General features: G+C 47.4%; 1 protein-coding gene across 3 annotated transcripts in view; it reads left to right on the forward strand.

The window, feature by feature from the left end:
* Window positions 1-2,329: 2,329 nt before the first annotated feature.
* Window positions 2,330-18,331, forward strand: part of ALS2CL (ALS2 C-terminal like) — a 52,520-nt gene continuing 36,518 nt past the window's right edge. The window contains exon 1 of one of the 3 annotated variants that reach the window (XM_035895637.1): window positions 2,330-2,471. The gene's annotated coding sequence lies outside the window, so the exon portion shown is untranslated. Of the gene's footprint in view, window positions 2,472-3,717; window positions 3,782-11,925; window positions 11,968-18,331 lie in introns of those variants that run through there. The other 2 variants (XM_009640097.2, XM_035895638.1) reach the window with 2 other exon arrangements.

Below are 18,331 nucleotides of genomic sequence, written 5' to 3' on the forward strand. Positions count from 1 at the left end.
CCTGGAGCACCTCCTCCCCCTCCTTCTTCATTGACCTTGGTGTCTGCAGGGCTGTTTTCTCTCACATCCTCTCACTTCTCTTCTCTCTATGGCTACTGAGCCGCAGCAGGTTTTTTTTTCCTTCTTAAATATGTTATCCCAGAGGCACTTCCACTGCCGCTGATTGGCTTGGCCTTGGCCAGCAGTGGACGCAGGGAAAACTTCTAGCAGCTTCTCACAGAAGCCACCCCTGTAGCCCCCCCACTACCAAGACCTTGCCATAGAAACCCCGTACAGCATTACTGGTTAGATTGTGAGGATTAGAGGAGGGTGGAACGACGCCAACTCGTGCGTCGCTTTGGGTGGAAAGCAGCCGTTCGGTTCTCTGCTGCCTTTGCATTCGCTGCAGACTTAGAGGGTGACTCTTAGCCACTGTGCTCCCACCCGTGAGATGGTGGGAAACTGTGCGCTCAGAACATCGGTATAAGAATTGGGTGCGTGGAAAGGGAACGCAGGATGCTGTGTTACGAGGTCTCATCAGCAGACAACAGATGGTGGCAGCATCGAGGCAGGGAATTACACGTATGCCTCAGAAGTTGCGCAGCTTCGTCCCCCTTTTCCTGATGAAAATCCAGCCTGGGGCGCTCAGATCCTAGGCAGTGGTTCAGTGAGCTGGCTTTAGTGTTTTTCCGTTTGATTTCTCAAGGAAAGAGGGCTTTTGGCCATGATACTTTGCTTGGCCCTCTCCTCCTCCCTTTGCCCTACCATCCCTCCTCTGGACTTCTAAAAATTTTGCTGTTGTTTTAATTGAGCTGAAATTGGCCGAGGGATAAAGGTCTGGGAGAAATCAAATCTCTGTGCATTTCAGAAATTTAAAAAAAATATGCCATTCGGTAAAAAATTAAATCAGTTGTAGTCCCCATGGAAGGAAGGAGGACAGTATGTGGACACGTTTTGCTGCATGCCAGAGGATCCATGCCGGGCAGAGATGTTACCCATGACCAGCCAAGCCCTGGGGAGCTGTGGTTTGTGCCTGCATCTCGCTAGACACCAGCGAATGCAACCACAGGGCATAAATCCACAGCAAACTGGGCTGCCAGTGCTGCTGCTTAGGGGACTCCTTGCTTTTAGAAAACATTGGTTGAAGAGGAACTTGTGGAAATGCATCTCCTGTGCTCTGGGTCAAACACAGTACGAGCTCCCTAAGCCTCTGGGTTGCTGTTTCCAGAGTGTAGTTTATTATTAGTGCCTTGCCCATGGGCTGGAGTTCAACGCTGCTCCCATCCTTTTATTTGTGGGTTCTCAAGAGGTGTAGTTTTTTGGTGGTTTATTTTTTTTTTTTTTAATGCATCGAGCAAGTTAGACTGTGACTTTCCTGCAGCTGATGGGGAGCTCTCTCCTCTCTGCGTGCTCAGGAACCAGGCCTGCGTGGCATCCAACCACTGCTGGAAAACATTTGTGCCAAGAGCTATGTAAAAATAGCACAAACAAACCTGATTTGTTTTTTTTTTTTTTTTTTTTTTTTTGTTCCCCCCAACATCCAGATTTCTTATTCTATATATGGGTCACTGAAGCAAAGTACCTCCTTTAGTTTTCAGAGAAAAAAAATAAGGATTTCTGCAGACTCCAGACCTTTCAGCACTTTGTAACTTGATTTCAGCTTCTTTCCTTGGGGCGATTTGAAAATAGTTGGAGCAGGTCAGAGCAGAATCTCCTGCTGCATTTTTAAATTATAAAATTTCATGTTGGCCTTCTATTCCTTCGATCGTTCAGAGTTCTTTTTTAATTTTATTTATTTATTTATTTTCTTTCATGATAAGGAGGACAAACAAATTCTTCATATACAAGCGTCTACTTTTAATTTGATGACCTGACTCCTCAAGATGGATATTTAGTAGAGAGAGCGAAAAAAAGTGTTGCAAAACTACTGAGTTTAGCAACAGTGAGGAAGCAGGCTTTGCAGAGAGAGGGGAAATAGTTGTCCTTTCTCATATACAGCCCTACCAGCAATGACCCTTCACCAAATAAGGTTACTCACATCCCGCGTTGCACATGTTGTTCTGTACTCATCGGGGAGTGGGTGACCACCGATCTCTTAGTGAAACCACAGGCGCTGTTCAACTTGTCAGCTTCCTGCTTAGAGCTGGTGCCTTTTGCATCCTCTTGGGAAATAAATGAAATGTGGCTCTTGCTAAACATGTCACCTCGCCAATCACTGCCGCGCTGGTGGTGTGGCTACGCAGAAGCACAACAATGTTGTTGGGGAGAACGTCACGGTCCTGAACCGTGCGAGTTTGCTCGGCCCAGCAGCAAGAGCCCCAAAGGTCAAACCACTGAAAGGAGATGTGGCTCTTGCCTGGCCCTCATCTTCTGCCCCACCTTTTGCTGTCTGCATGTGTTTGGGTTGATGGGCAAATGGACGAAGAGACGTGGTGGACTTGAAGCCTGGTCTCCCTGGAAATGTACCGAGCATGTAAGAAGAGAGCAGGCAAGTAAGTCTCCTGGCTTTATTCTGGCTTTATTGATATCTGCCAAGTAGCCAGGATTTCTTAACAGAGATTTCTAATGCAAACGCCTTCTGTGAGAAGGCTCCCAAAAAGAGAAGTTGTATGTGCTGGGTGTGCTCATGCTCGCTTACGTGTCGTAAAAGTGTTTGCAGGCACTGTTGATGGAAATCCAAGACTGAACCAGTGGGTAACTTTTGTGCACGTCACAGCTCCGTTACATTGCTTGTTCTGCTGGGTTCACATTCATTCCTTTCCTCCATGTGCTTTCAAGCACCTTGAAGCTGCGGTGGTAGGCGCTGTGCAGGGTTACAGCTTTTGGAGAGAAATAACCCTTTGCTATGCAGAATGCATGTTCCTGACTGAGTGGGAATAAGGGATTTGGGGGAAGATGGAGTCTCCTTTCCTGCCTTAGTGTGGGGTCATCTCTGTCCAACCACCCCCAGAGCCCCCATGCCCTCTAGGAATCACTTCCAGGCTTCTCTGCTCTTGTCACTCTTCCCCAGAGCAGTAATGTCCCAAGCCATGTGCTTGCCTGGGCTCCTGGGTGTTTGGAGATTTCCAGGGAGACCAGGCTCCCAGTTCCCCATCATTCTTCAACCCAACCATAAGCAAAGAGGAGGCAGCCCCAGGGCAGGAGAGGAGAGCTGGGAGACAGGAGAGGGGAGAAGCCAGGAGAAGGGAAGAATGGATCTTCTTAAATACCTTTACCTGCAGTTTAATCCCCAGAGCATCATGAAACATTTTCCCCTTCATCTTTGCAGCTCCCCTTTAAGTATTTGAAGGTTGCCCTGAAGTCCCGAAGACTTTGGCTAGGAAACCTCCTTTGTAGGAGAAGTGCAGAGGCTGCATTTGTTTTCAGGTGGCTCCGTCATAACTTGTCTGCCCTGTGCACCTCAGAAGCCCAACAAGCTTCCCCACGGAGCTGAAGGCAAACTCAGGAACACCCCCAGTGCTCGCCTGCAGGGAGCAGCAGCTGCATCACCCATCTGCGGCTGCTGTTTCCCTTTAAATTCTCTAAAAGCCGTTCAAGTATTGAGTTGCTTGCTGAAACGTTAATGTGGAGACTGGCCAAGTGATGGCAGCCTGCCAGGGGTTTCCATGTCTACCAAGAATGTTTTGCAGTGCACCTTGGGAGAGGAACATTACTTCCTTGATTTTTTCTTTTTTTTTTCCTTTTTTTTCCACTCCCCTTAAAGTGAGTAAATAAAGTAGCTGAAAAGTTAGAGCAGGCAGTTTTCATCACCAGCTCCTTCCATTCACATGGCTACATATCCTGGCTGACAACTCAACCCGTGGTAAGATGGGCTTTTTGCTCAGGTGGTGGTTTGGCTGCTGGGAGATGCTACTAAACTGCTGTTGAAATGGTTGTATGGGAGACTGTGGTCCTATTGCAAAAGATTTTTCTCTGTGCCATGATGAAGATCAGCAGGTTACAGCTTTGGAAGTGATGTTCAGTGCATGACAGTGTCCCTCTCTAAATTCTATTGCTTGGGTATTTTGTCGGGTGAGGAAAGGATGCACCCATGTTTACGATGCACGAGAATTGGGGGAGGCTGTGGATTCAGCAAAACCCTCCTGTCTCTGCCTCTGTAAAACAGGAATGCAGCTCATTTCATTTTCCTTGTTCTTACAGCAAAGGTGCGTTGCTGATGGGCTGTCTGGTCTATGCGGCTACCTCAACAGGGGATTTGGGAACTGGGAGGGATAGAAATGGGGGGAAGACTGGGCCAAGACCTGTTCTGCTCTCCAGGGTTGCTCAGGTGCTGGCTGGCCCTCGTCATCTTCTCCTACACTGCCTGTGTTTGAGGAGAGCCTTTCCCAGCCCTCTCAAATCAAACGGTGGCTTTCTCAGGAAGTACCCATAAAACCCATCTGGCTGATGGGGGTGGGGGGCTGGTCCTGGCCACAAAAATGTCTCATCCATATAATAAAGAAAATCTAGTTGATTTCTGCTCTCCATGCTTCCACAGTGAGTCTCTTGCCTATCTGTAGCTCTGCACCCTTACTCCTCTTTCACGTCTCCACGTGCCAGATGCCTCTGGCTATCGATTCCTCTGATTCACCGACTGGATTCATCTGACAGAGCTTGCCAAGGAGTGGGAAGAAGGCCCCAGCATTGCAGCTGGGGTTGTGCCACCCTGCTCAGAGCGTTTGGAAGAGCCCTGGTAAAACGACGCTGTCCTCCTGCAGTCAAGCGCTGTAGACCTCTGTACCGTTCCCCAGCTGGGCTGTTCTGCAGCCCCAAAAGACTGGTGCAATTAAGTACTTGCTTATCTCACTGGTACCGCTTCTCTGCTCCAACTTAAGAGAAATTTTCCTGTTATTTTCAGAGCTGGAAGGGTTCTAATCATTCTGCTACAACGAAAGAGCAACACAGTACTGTTTTATGATTACACACTTTTCCGGAAACTTATCCACCCTACTAACTACAGAAAGGCTCAGGGCTTCAGATAACTTTGCAGAGATGAAGAAGCTGTTCTGAGCTGAAAGATGACAGCTTGGTGCTGACATAGGAAAGTGGGGGGATTTTTTGGTCTGTTTTCCTGTTTTCTGGCTATCTGCAAGCGTAGCAGCTCCTATGGAATTAGGACTGCCTGCCAGAGGCTAGTGTTTGTTTTCCTCTTTAGCAAAGCCTTTAGTTAGACAAGCTACCACAGAGCAATAAATAGTTTGGAATCATGAGTCATGTTTCATTCTTGTAACTAAGTGGGCATCAAGCGTTTTATTTAAAAAAGGCTTCCTTGATTCTGTCTTTGCTGTTACAGAAATTAATCCTTAAATCGAGTCCCTGTGCCTCTCGTGGAATGGCCAGCTGTCACTGTCGAAGTTAGCTTCTCTAAGGCCTGGTATTTATCTGTTTTGTTCTGTGGAGCAAGAATTAGAATTGCTTTACCAAGCAATAAGCACATCAGTTGTGTAATGCCGTGTGGTACGGTGTCCCAAGTGAGCTTGTGTCTTTGGATATGACATGGGGCTTGGTGCTATTGCAGAGGTGCTTGGTATCTTCCCAAAGTGTCTGTAAACCCTCTTGGCTTTCCAAAGTTCTGAGAGCCATGTAGCACCCTGACTTTTGGATGGCAGCTATGGCCAGATGGATGGGCAATCCTGACTTGCCCCTCTGCCCTCAGGGTAGAAGCAAGTACCACGCAGAGGGGGACACACCTTGAAATGGTGACCATCCCCACCATGACCATCTAGTTGTTCTGCCTTGGTAGCCAAATCTTCTGTGCTGTGTAGGACAGGGGGAGGATGGGACCAGTTGGTGCAGCTCATGATGCACAGTTTCAGCACCACCTCGTTGCAGCTGGAATTTATCCAACAGGCGAAGGAACTGGTACAGCTTGACTAACAGGCACAAGTAGACATGTTACTCCTGGGTACTTTTTGGTCCTTGGATCAGGACCAAGGTTTTGTCCCTCATGCTGGTGGCCAGTCTCCTCCTGTTTTGGTATTGCCCCTTTCCAGCTCTTCCTTACTCTAGAGAACCAGATGCTACCTGGTGAAGACCATCAGCCAACAGCTGCTGTCTGTCCAGGCCCTTTTCAACCTTGCACTTCTACAATTTACTATAAGTCGTAGTGAGTCCGTGCTGGTGCTGGACCTTTGGCAATGCTGGTGCTAAGAACTGGGTCTGCCACAGACCAGGCACTGCATGGACATGTCACCAGAGACAGTATCATGCCCAACTGCTGTCTAACAGAGGAGAGCACAGGTGGAGTGGACTTGCCAAAGGTCATGTCAACAGCTGGGGAAATGGTATTTAGGTCACCTGGCTCCTCAGCTAAGGCTGAAATGTCTAGACTGTGCATACTTCTGGGGATTAACCCTTGACTCTTCAAGCTGAGAGCCTGAGCAGGCTCAATATTGTGACATTTAGTTTGCATCTGAGCTCTCTGTCCAGCAGACACTGAGACTGGGGGTGGTAGGAAGACTCAGTCTCTTAACGTTGTATGAGGCTTTCCTACAAAAGAAAATGAGTGTGGTAAGGAAAGATGTCGAGCACATATCGATATCTTTTTCATGCCTTCTCTCCTTATGCTTGTTCTGTGCCTGTCCTGCTCCTGGCCAGCCTTGTGCTGCAATCTGCCCTGGTCTTGTCTGATTGCCACCTCTGTCTCACATGGACAGGGGTACAGATGCAGACACATGCCTGTTTGCAGTGCCTGTTACCTGAATTCTGCTGTGCATCCTAACACAAGTCTGGAGAATTTCTAGAAGTGTTTGATTTCTACACCGGTTTACTGCTGAATGGTAGCTCAGATGGAGAAAATACATCTGTGCCCATTGTTGATCCCAGTTTCTTGTTCCTTGTTTTCTAACCACTCCTGCCTTGCATGCCTCTCTTACCCTTCAGGGAAAAGGCTTCTGTTGCCTCAGTGAAAAGAACCAGGACAAATTTGGTTATCAAGAAGATTGTGAAACTTCTTTTGCATGAGATATGAATAATTGCACACTTAGCTCCTGTTTCCATGCATAGTTTCCCAATGGCATGCACAAATACCACGCTTCTGGGCTTGCAAGGCACATGTTTTAAAGAATGTGTTCTGGATCAGACAGCCACTTCTATGTTAGAGTCCCCTGGGTGAGTGAATCTGAGTACTTCAGCTCGTTGCTCCTGTCCGGGGTGGGTGCTGTGTCAGATCTTTAGCTGGCTAAAGCATAACAGATCCAATGAGGTCCCAGTTGCTCTGACTGCCCTGTTCCTTGCCCAAGCCTCAGATGATTCTGTGTTATACCTGTAGCAAGGCAGCAGAAACATCAGGTTGGTGCTATCTGGGATTTTGGGCCTGGTGCCATCTTAGATTTACGTTGCCTCCTCCACCTCTCAACTCAGTCCTCTTTTACTTGGCACCAATGTACATCTGAAACTCTTGGGATGTCTTGAGGGGTAAATGAAGCTGCTGATCTTTTAAAACAGCTTTTTGGAAGGAAAAGAAAGCTATATGCTACTGGGATTCATGCTAGGAGGAGCTATTTTTTTTTTTTTTCTGGAGGAAAAAGAAATAGATTCTTTTTCTCACAAGTTCAAATGGCCTCTACCCAGGGGTAAGCAGGAGCTGAGGTTTCATTGAGTGATGCTGTGGGAGTGGGAGGCTGCAGGCTGTCTGCTGCTGCTCTGGGGCATGCTTCAGTAACCCTGGATTGGAGCTGGTATTCTTGCAGTGAGTGAGTCATGAAGCAGCTATTTCCAGAACAGTTGGTTCTTGTAACATGGGGTGGTATTGCCCTGGTGATAGAAAGACGTGCTGGCCAACAGAGCTGACTCAGCATCACTGGCCCCAGAACTCAAAACTTTGCCTAGGACCTAGTTTCAGCAGGGGAACCTGGACTATAAATAGGCTTTGGTTAAAAACAAAGCAAAACAAAAACCTCCTTGATGGAAAAGGCAACTGTTGCAGGGAAGTTGTATTTGAAGGAAATTATGAGGGTGGTGAGACACTTTATTGTGAAGGTGGTGAGAGATTGGAACAGGTTACCCAGAGAAGTTGTAGATGCCTCATCATGGGAAGTATTCAAAGTCAGGTTGGATGGGGCTTTGAGCAACCTGATCTAGCAAAAGATGTCCCTGCCCATGGCAAGGGGGTTGGACTGGATGATCTTTAAATATCCCTCCCAACCCAAACCATTCTGTGGTTCTATGAAAGGAGACATTTCCTCACGAGGTACAAATCAGGGTGAGATTTGGTAAGGTTTCTGTTCTCATGGCTAAAAACCTAAGGTGAACTCTTAGAGTTTTCTTGATCAAACCTAGTTTGGTATTTCTCGAGGAGTAAATGCTTTTCATTGCCATAGGTGGTTGAATGCCAGCTTTCTGTGCCATCTATTTAAGGGCAGAACTCTTGGAGACAGTATATTTGTTGGGCCACTGCACTGCAATTGCTTCTCCCCGATCCCTTGAGTGGATGTTTCTAGTGACGGTGTTAAGCCTAGCTTTAAACCATGCTCCATAAAGTGACACCTGAAAGCATAGGGAAAAAAGGTTGAAAAATGAGGTCAAAATATATGAGAGCAAAGTATAAAGCCTGAACCACCTGGTATTGCTCTCTGTAGACAAATGAATGTTAGTAGCATTCCCTAAGCTCCTGGCTAGAAATGGTATCGCATGCTCTGTGTTTAAGATCTGTGGCTGCAGACAGCCAGCGACAATTCCATTAATAACAATCTGGTCAGGTAATGGGAGAGAGACCTAGAACGGATAGGGAAGATTTCTAAAGACTTCCGTAGAAAAACGCTGTGTTTATTTCACAAAAACTGTTAGTAGAAGCTTAGTTCTGACAAACTCCAGGCACAGACTCCTTTTCTTTTTTCAGAAAGAAAAGTTGCATCTGTCAACGTGTCCCTGATTTTTGTTGTTGGATTTTTTTTACAGTTGAAAGCCTTTCAGGTCTACTTCCTATTTTTTTACTTCAAGTTTTGAAACCAGCAAGTTCCCGAGATCAAGACAGGACTTTATGTCTTCAGGTTGATCGGGACTAAAACTTACCCATTTGCAAAATATGTCTTTGAGTATGTTGAGGGTTTTTTTCCCCCTTTTTCGCCCTAAATCAAAGCAGGATGGGGAAGCAATTGCAGAATTACATTTACAAGATGAGAAGCATGTCCCACACATAGTCTTAGATGCTCCTGAAACATCTGCATCCTCATCACTGTCCCGTCCACTGCAGAAACGTTCTGGACAGCAGAGCACTATTGACACCCTTTATCAGTCTTTATCTTAAGAAATCCTAACTGTCCATACAATATAGGTGATGGACCATGCTGTGTCTCACCCTCCATATCCAACCCAGACCTAATCTGCTCTTAAAGGTTGGATGTAAAGATGTCCACAGTGTGTTGAAGCTTCCCATTGTGGATGCAGAGGAGTCAGAGTAGTCCTGGCTCTAAGGTGGCTCAGTAGTTGCTCAAGTAGCAGCAAATCACTGTGATTTTTTTTTTTTTTGCCCAGTGTTTTAAGGCAAAGCAACAAGAATTCATGCTGTAACCTGGTAGCTGCTGAGCAGTCAGCTGAGTTGTCTGTGCAAATGGGGACGGGTTGACTATGGGATATATCCTGGTCTGGAAGCTGGAGGTCTTATCTCTGTTGAGGGCAGTGTGTAGGGAGGAGGAACGTGAATCTGCTCAGAGGAAGATAAAGAGAAATCCTGGCTGTCTGGTTTGTTGTCGGAGGAACCCAAAGGAGCAAGGGTGATTAGGGCTGGGAGAAAAGGAAAAGCAGCAAATGAGTAGAAGCGTAGTGAGAACTGGGTTGTGCAGATCATGGCATGCCTTGTCAACACCCAGGAGGGATGTCTCAGAGTTGGAACGCAGAGGTGCAAACATCAGGACCTGGGGCTTCTGCTGCTGCTCGTTGGGGTTATAGGCTGAGAGGCAGCCTTAAGGTCTCAGACTGAACATGACATTTGTGCAAATTCTGAGCATTTCAGGAAAACTAGCTTGACTGACTGGAAACAGAGTTCTGCTGAGAAAACACAAGCAAAAGTAAAAGAGATGTCCCAAACCAAACTGTTACACCCCTCTTCTAGCACAGGTTCAACATAGCTTTACTAGACTGGAGCTAAAAAGAATAACAGGGGAAAAACATGAATCCAAAGCACGCACAACAAGCCACTTGACCAAAAATGTACAGAAATGAGCCACAGAGCTGAGCTTGAGGCTCAGACCCAAACACACTCAGTGGGTTCAACCAGAAGACCTTAGATGTACGGTGGGCTCTCCAGTGTCCATCTCCCCCAGCGTGGACCAAAGCTCCTAGGACTTTCATGCAATGCCACAGGGAAGCTGGAGATCCCCAAACCTTCGTGCTCTATAAGGAAATGCTTGGCACTGGGATGTCTGGAGGGTAGGCACTATCATAAACTCTGCCATGGAGCAGTCTCCATCCATATAGGGTCTGGAGGCTGTAAAGTCCTCCTGGGCTCAAGCACCTATTCAAAGACTTTGAAAGGACTCAAGGAGCCTGTCTGCCATCTAGTCACTTGTGGGTGAGTGCTTCCTCAGGACGTGGAAAATCTGATTTCATTCCAAATTTTGGACTGGAAGAAAAAAGGTCTGTAATTGTGCCGAAGTCCTGATCACCAGCTCTTTGACTTTGCAGCTTGCAGAGCAGGTAGGAGGCCGGCAGTGAGCTCATTGCTCGCTCATCCTTTCCATTCCCCGGCTGCATCCTTCCCTGGTATTGTTCCCCGCTGCGTACGAGAATTGCTGCTCCGAGGGTTGCTGCTCTGCCTGCCCGTGTGCTGTAATCCATTGTGTTGAGGCAGACAGTGAGTTATGGGTACATTCTGCTCCGAAAAGACCCCAGGAGTCCGGGAAAATGGGAAGGAAGTCAACACAATACAAGAACCTCTCCGAACAAAAGGTGATTGAGGCACCTCTTGTCTCCTGTTACACCCTGAGCATCCTCGCTATAGAAACCAACTTGTCCTGATCCCTCAGCCCACAGTAAGTTCCAGTAGTTTGTAAAAGTCCTTGAGATTGTATAGCCGGGGAGGAGGTGAGCTGCTGAGTCGTAACATGTCGGAGCGCCTGGGAAAGAATGGGGCTTTGTTTGTGCCCTTCAGCAGGCTCTGAAGCAGAAGGGGGAGGGCACGGGGCTTTCGTCGAGCAGCATTTCTACTTTTTCTGATGTGGAGAGCGAGTGCGTGGTGGCGGCGGCTTCTGCTTTGGAAAAACACTCGCGGGGATTTGCTGTAATTGGGGATCAACTGGAAAAATGCTCTCGTGCTTTAGGAGGTGGGCGGGTGGCTGAGCTCCTGTAGGTGGGCTGGGGAGGACTCTGGGTCCTCCCGATAGATGGACATTGGGGAGTTTGGGGGTTGTTTTTAGGGTTTTTTAGAAGGAGGGGAAATAGTTACTGCCGGCTGAGGTGTAGGAGAGGGCAGACTGTGTACGCGTCACGTGCGGGCTGGCACAGGCTCTCGGCAGCAGGCTCTGAATAGCAGGAAACGTCCCCTTTCCCAGGGTTTCCGCCTGTGAGCTGCAGCGGGTGCAGAAGTCGCACGAGGGGAGAGGCTGGCAGAATCAAGGAGCAGAAGCACGGGAGCTTCATTTGGCAACCAGCTATGGGAACGCACCGTAGGTGAAAAGGGATTCGAGCTGAGAAACGCCACCGTGCAAAGAAAAACACACCCCGTCCTTTTCCCTTGCAGCTTCCCTTTAAGTTTCTCCAAGGCACGAGCTGCAAGAGCGCAGATCACGAGATTTCTTGTCCTTTTTAAAAGGCGAATAACAAGCCATTGCTTTAGAAACCCTATTTTTGCACGGGTTTCGTAACTGTCTCCCTGGGCTCTGTGGATGTCTCACCTAATGAACAGGCCCAGATCTGTGTTTCAGCAAACGAGGCGGCTGGACGTGGGAGGGAGAGGTGGGAGGGGAGAGCGACGGCTCTGGGAGCACCGAGTATTTCAGGACTCGGAAGCTCAGAGGAGCTGCTGCCGTAGCGTTTACCGTGGGGAAATTTTAATTGGCCACCTTATGCAAGGTACGTTGCTCTACAGCGCTGGTTATTTTGGGGTTTCATGACCAGTGTTGGTTGGTTGGATGGTTGGTTCCCCGTTGATCCTGAGGCTCAGTTTTATGTTTAGACATGTACCGTAGGAGGGGTGTAAGATCAGCCTTAGCAGGCTGCGGGGAGTGTTGAAGGTAATGTGCTATGAGTAAAAGTCCTGAGGCAGAGTACAGTTTGGGAGTGTTTTCTACAAGTAGAAATTTTACCTGTGCGAGTGACCAAGGGTGTGGAGTGCATTTTTCTGGACTGTAAAATGTACTTTTATGCACCCTTGTGCTTCATCTAGACAACACACTGGCCTGGCATAAAGAAGGCACGTTGCCTTTAAGGTATTTAATTCCCAGTATGGTCCAGACTTGTGGCATTAAATCCTCCGCTTGCTCTCACTTTGTCTTTTCCAGAAAGGGATGCTGGAGGAGCCTGTGCACGCGCGGCCCCTCTCCTGCAGGCAGCTGCCTGATCCCGTGTGTGTTGGGGCTTGCTCCTGTTTTGAGGGAGGGATTTTCCGGCCGTGCTAGGCAAGCAGACAGCCTCACCTGGCAATACAAAGCCTGATGAAGTAAGGCTGGAAACCATGCCTTCACGCTGGGGCTGTACAGCTTGCCTGGCAGAGTAAAGAAACCAATCCCCCACTAATTAGTCAGGGCGAGAGAGGCTGATAAGCTCGCCTGGGTTTCTGCAAGGGAGGGAAGCCGTCAAAAGCTTGCAGGTGTCTTAGGCGTTAAGTGAAAAGTCTGGGTCAAAGGCCCAATAATAGGGGAACAGTAACACACTTAAGACTTTTAAAGAAAGTAACAAACAACTGTGCGTTTAGAGCCAGAAGAGGAGGAGCTGCAGTTCACAGGAGGGACTGTTTTTAAACTTTAGCTTAGTTTAATTTGGACCTGAACCAAAGCTGTGTCTCTTTGTGGAAATTTCTTATGGCCTGGAAGCTTCCTAGACCTTGCAGCTGCTCCTGAAGTTGGTACTTTCATTACGGCCACTGCAATGACTTCAATCCCCAATGAGCTACAAGACAAGACTTTTGAGGATCTGCAAGGAAACCAGGCAGAATTGTCTGTTAGGACCCTGCCTTCAATTTAGTCATGTATTTTGGAGACAAACAATATCAGCAAGTTCAAGAGGATAAAGTCAGGGACAACAGGTCCATAGGAAGATACTAGGAATAGGGTTGCGCCCTTTGAGATGTCTCATGCAACAGTTGGTTGTTGGGGGAATACAAGAGGAATGGACCTCAGAAAGTGGCCAAGCTTTTGTTTGTTCTCTAAATTAACAGCTCTTATTCTTAGTGCCAGACTAGCTAGACCAGTGCCCTGACCTGGAGGGGTATTGTTTACATTCCTGTTGAATTGGAAAGGGCTCATGTAAAGTACTTTGGGCTCAACAAACAGGAATCTTCTTGTGAAACAGTTTTTTCAGGGCTTTGACCAGCTCTTCAGGTCATCAAAAGACCTGGGTTTTGGCACTCAAAGCACCTCAGTGAACTGTGGCGTCTCAGAATGATGATCAGAGGTCTGTCTTGCCTTCAGTACCTTGTAATTTATCCTCCAAGAGCACCTGAAGGGTTTGATGAAACACTAGAAGCTTCCTTCTACGCTCAGTCTTTAGTAAAGGCCTTGGGCACTAGAGGAGAGAGGAGGAAAGATTTGGCAGTTCTTAAGTTGGGATTGTTGTTCATGTTCCTGGCCATGAGTGAGTTTAAGGGACCCAAACAGAAAGCAGAGGAAGGCTGGGTGTAGGGATTAAACTAATCCAGACAAGTTTTTTTGTTGTTGTTGTTTTTGTTTTTTTTTTTTAATTTTTCCTCCCTTCCTGTTCCTTTGTCTGGGCTTCAGCCCTGCCCTATTTCTTGGCAGGTATTGGGGATGCCATGCTAAAGGCTGTGACGTGCTGAGGCTTTGCATGGGTCACTTGGTAGGCCAGATCTGTGTGGTTTTGGAAGTGGCATTTCAGAATGACACCTCATTAGATTTTGGACATTACCTCGAGCATAACCAAACATCTGTGAGATGGGAGGAGAGGCAGGTAGTGGTGTCAAAAGGCAGGGCAGGATGGATCCCAGAGCCGCACTTGTGAGCATTTGGTGGAGCCAGCCATCTCAGAAGTGGCTATTGTCACCCTTTTACGATGATTTTCTGGCTTTTAGCACAAAGGAAGCAAAATCCCCTCTGGTCCTACTTGAGTTCTGGAGGTCCTGAGTGGTGAGGATGGTTCAGGGGGATGACATTACTATACATTGAACTCCATCGCATCTGTGAAGCAGTTGTCTCACGTTGTCCCAAGGGACACTCCTCTGATACTGTTTGTGCCTCTGGGTTGGTTTCCAGGCTGCAACTCAGACTGGTACTCAGGGGCTGACTCAAAACTGCTTCAATGTAGACAGTGACACGTATTCTAACCCCAGATGTGTAGCGCTCTGTCGTTTTTCTTGCTTTTTGAGGCCATGCTGAAATCCCATTTGCTTTGGAAAAGCAGAGTAGGCATATTGGAAGCATGAGGCCAAGGGAGAGGAGTTCCTGCTCCCAAAGCTGCTACCAGAGCTGGAACACAAAAATTGGCCCTAGCTGTTTTCTTCTGGCTTTCCCATATTTCTACTCCAACGGAGTGTTACTGAGTTCCCTCTTCTCACAATCTCCTTTCCTTTGCTGCCTCCAGACAACCTGGATTTTTTGGGGGTTTGGTTTGGAGTTTCATCTAGTAGCCCCAAGTCATTTTGTGTTGCTTATGAGTTGCTGGGTCAAAATAGTTACGCTTCTACATGCATAAGCTGCTTGCAAGTGATAATGATAATGATAGTGGGAGCTACAAGGCCATGAGGGATTAAAACACTAAGTAAACATCATCTCACCCGTGGGCCTTATCGTACTTGCCTTGTTATTTGCAATGGCTGAATGATATCCTTAATTGTGGTGAGAGTGATCTTCTCTGATCTTAGCTGTCAACAAGCAAAGGGTCTGATCTGAGCACTTTAATTCTGTAGCTAGTGGAGAGAGTCTAGGTATGCCCAAATTAAATTGAGCTGCTCATGTGCCTCTTTGTTGGTTGCAAAGGGAGTCTGGGGTGGGTAGTTCACCCTTCAGTCACCCAGAAAGGGCAGATGGGTTTTGTCCTTTTGAAGTCAATCAGAAGATTATAGTTGGTTTTATTGGGCTCAGGAGTGAACTTCCTAAGGAAGGGACATGAGCTTCCAATTGGGGTTTGGGGTAGAAAAAAAAAAAAAAAGCTGGGTCAGATAAGGTTTGTGTAAAGCTTTTGCCTTCCTTGTTTTTGCAAAAAAAAAAAAAAAAAAAAGGAACATAAAAAACAAGCATTCTCAGCAGACAACTTGCACACCAGAATGCTTGTTTGACCCTTCATGAGCTCCTGGCCACACACTGCTATCCTAAACTTGCTGAGATTTCAACGTGGTTGATATTTTGACAACCTTCCATTGTCTCTTCTTTCAGCGCTTGAGGTCCTGCCGTGCAGGTGACCAACAAACAATTTTATGACTGATGCATAAAATCAGCAATATCAAGCCAGACTATCTCACATCTGTGCTGGTTTGGGCTGGGATAGAGTTAATTTTCTTTGTAGTAGCTGGTATGGGGATATGTTTGGGATTTGTGCTGGAAACGGTGTTGATAACCCAAGGATGTTTGCCTTATTGCTGAGCAGGGCTTACACAGAGCCAAGGCCTTTTCTGTTGCTCACACCATCCCACAAAAGAAGTTGAGAGGGGGCACAGCTGGGACAACTGACCCCAACTGACCAAAGGGCTATTCCAGACCATACGACGTCATGCTCAGCACGTAAAGCTGGGGGAAGAAGAAGGAAGGGGGGGGGGATGTTCGGAGTGATGGCATTCATCTTCCCAAGTCACCGTTAACGTGTGATGGAGCCCTGCTTCCCTGGGGATGGCTGAGCACCTGCCTGCCCATGGGAAGGAGGGAATGAATTCCTTGTTTTGCTTTGCTTGCATGCACGGCTTTTGCTTTCCTATTAAACTGTCTTTATCCCAACCCATGAGTTTCCTCACTTTTTACTCTTCTGATCCTCTCCCCCATCCCACCGGGGGGGGAGTGAGCGAGCAGCTGTGTGGGGCTCAGTTGCTGGCTGGGGTTAAACCACGACAACCTCTCATAATGCAGAAGAACATGCCTGGAGAAGAACAGCACAAAAACTGGAAAGGGTTGTAGTTATACTTCCTCCATGTGTGCTTCTTGCCTCCTCAGGGACTTTCTGAGCTGGAGTTCGTGCCTTTGTTTTTATTAGCTTTTAATTGATTTTTTTTTTTTTCCCCTCCATGGACTCATCCAGCTTCTTTTGAATGTATGTGTAGTATTCTCATAGCAACAACGGACTCTTGTGGTAGTGAGTTCCATGGTTTAAGTAGATGTGGTGAATGTCCTACTGTTCATCATGAGCTGGCCCCATTGCTTGAGGTGGTTCTGCTGTGCCCCAAATGTTTGCTGTGTGGCCTCATCCGTGTATGAACCTGGGCTGACCAAAAGGCTGAGGGTCTTCTGTTCAGAGTGAGAGTTTTGATGGGTTTGTTCATTTTCTTGTGTTTTTAAACTATGTGGTGCACCATGCTTACCTACGTTCATTGCTGTCCTGCTCAGCCGTTTCCCCTGGTAAAGAAAATGTTGAACCAGATCTTGCCTAGTTCCTTCACATGGCTGGCATTGGCACATTCCCTGTATCCCATGCGAAAGCTTAATCCAAGTAACTGCCACCGCTGTTGTTCTTTTCCTCCTTTTTATGCTGCTAAGGGCTGTCTTGGGATTCAGGGGTTTATTGTCTTTCTGCCCTGTTTATTCCCAATTACCTCTTAACTTGCACATGGTGTGTTTCTGTCTGCTTGCGAGGTGGCTCTGGTAAGTTGAATGCTAATTCATCCCAAGTCATGACCATCTGAGGCTTGACAGGAGCAGAGTCTGAATGGGAGAATTTGCTCCAGCATGTTGGTGTTGGTTAAACAAAGCCTGGAATTGTTTTTCCGCATGACAGAATGGTCTTTGTGCCAGCCTGAACGCAGACTCAGCTGGAGCATGACGCGTGAGGGGGGCGGATGTCGTTTGGAAACACAATTAGGATGAATGAGGGTACTCGGCCCCTAGAGAAAAGCAGCAAAGGTTGGGACAGAAGGAGGAGCAACATCTCTGTGTTGGCCACCAGCGTTTGCCCCCGTGGCCTAAGGAGCTCCTGAGTTTATGGACTCTGAGCTGGCACTAATAACTGGATGAGGAGATCCCACCCTGCTCGTGGGCATGTCTATGTCATGGTACATTACACTACGCTGGGGAAGGGGTCCAGGTTAAAAAGTAATCTGGCAAAGAAGGTTGGGGTCTGTGTGTAACCCAAGCTCAAACACATCTTTCCTCTCCCCCCTCCAGCCTTAAGACCAACCCTTAATGCTAATCCATTTTCTCCCCCCAAAAAACCCTATTTTGGGTCATATTAATCATGATTGTACAGATGTTGAGCTGACCAAGGGGAGGAAACAGATAGGTAGGTCTATGTTTATTCTGGTTTAAGGTCCCAAGGTTCATCTGTTATGTCACACACTGTGGTGTGACGTAAAGTGCTGGTCTGCGTTGACTCAGTCTAACAATAAACTTTTAATAATTCTATCTGCTAATTTCTGAGGGAGAAACTCCCTACTGTCAGGTTTTATGCAGAACTGTACATTTTTCTGCCCTGTAACGTGCATCCTTCAGAGCTATACGCTGCCCGGGGAGAGGCATAATGCTCATGCAAAGGGCAAGTGAGTGGTTGGCAGCTGGGGAGGACTTGAGTGTCCTTCTGGGAATCTAGAAGACGGTCTGGCAAGAAGAGAGTTTTAGCTTTCAGATGCTTTAGACTGCATCCTGCTGCAAAGTGGAGAGGCATTTACCAGTCCAAGTGTAAGTGCCCATGCTCTATATTCCATTCTTAAATGGCTTTAGTTGCTTTAGTTAGAAGCAACGTCATTACTTGCATGAGAGAAAGTGGCCTAGACAGTGAAAAGCAGTATCTGGGGAAGTGTTTCAGGTTGACCCTGATAGAGAAGTATCTTTAGTACCTCTTGGCTTCCGTTTGGAATGCTTTTATTTACTTCTGAACTAGAGCTTGAATGAAAGCAGAGGTACTCGCTTGATGTGGGCTGAAGTAGGAAGGTACCTCTTCAGCTGCGTGGTGGCAATAACTTGACTGCCTCTCAAAGGGCAGGGAAGGGAAAACTTGGCCTGTTTGAGGACTGTATGTGACAGGGTGATGGCCTGGCCTCATTCCTGGGGCAGTTGGTAGTAGAAAGATCACAAACTGCAAGGATGGATGAGATTGGAAGGGCTGCAAAGGCACAAAGCCCTTTAGG

Source organism: Egretta garzetta, unplaced genomic scaffold (genome assembly GCF_000687185.1).
Source record: "Egretta garzetta isolate BGI_Z169 unplaced genomic scaffold, ASM68718v1 scaffold275, whole genome shotgun sequence".
NCBI lineage: Eukaryota > Metazoa > Chordata > Aves > Pelecaniformes > Ardeidae > Egretta > Egretta garzetta.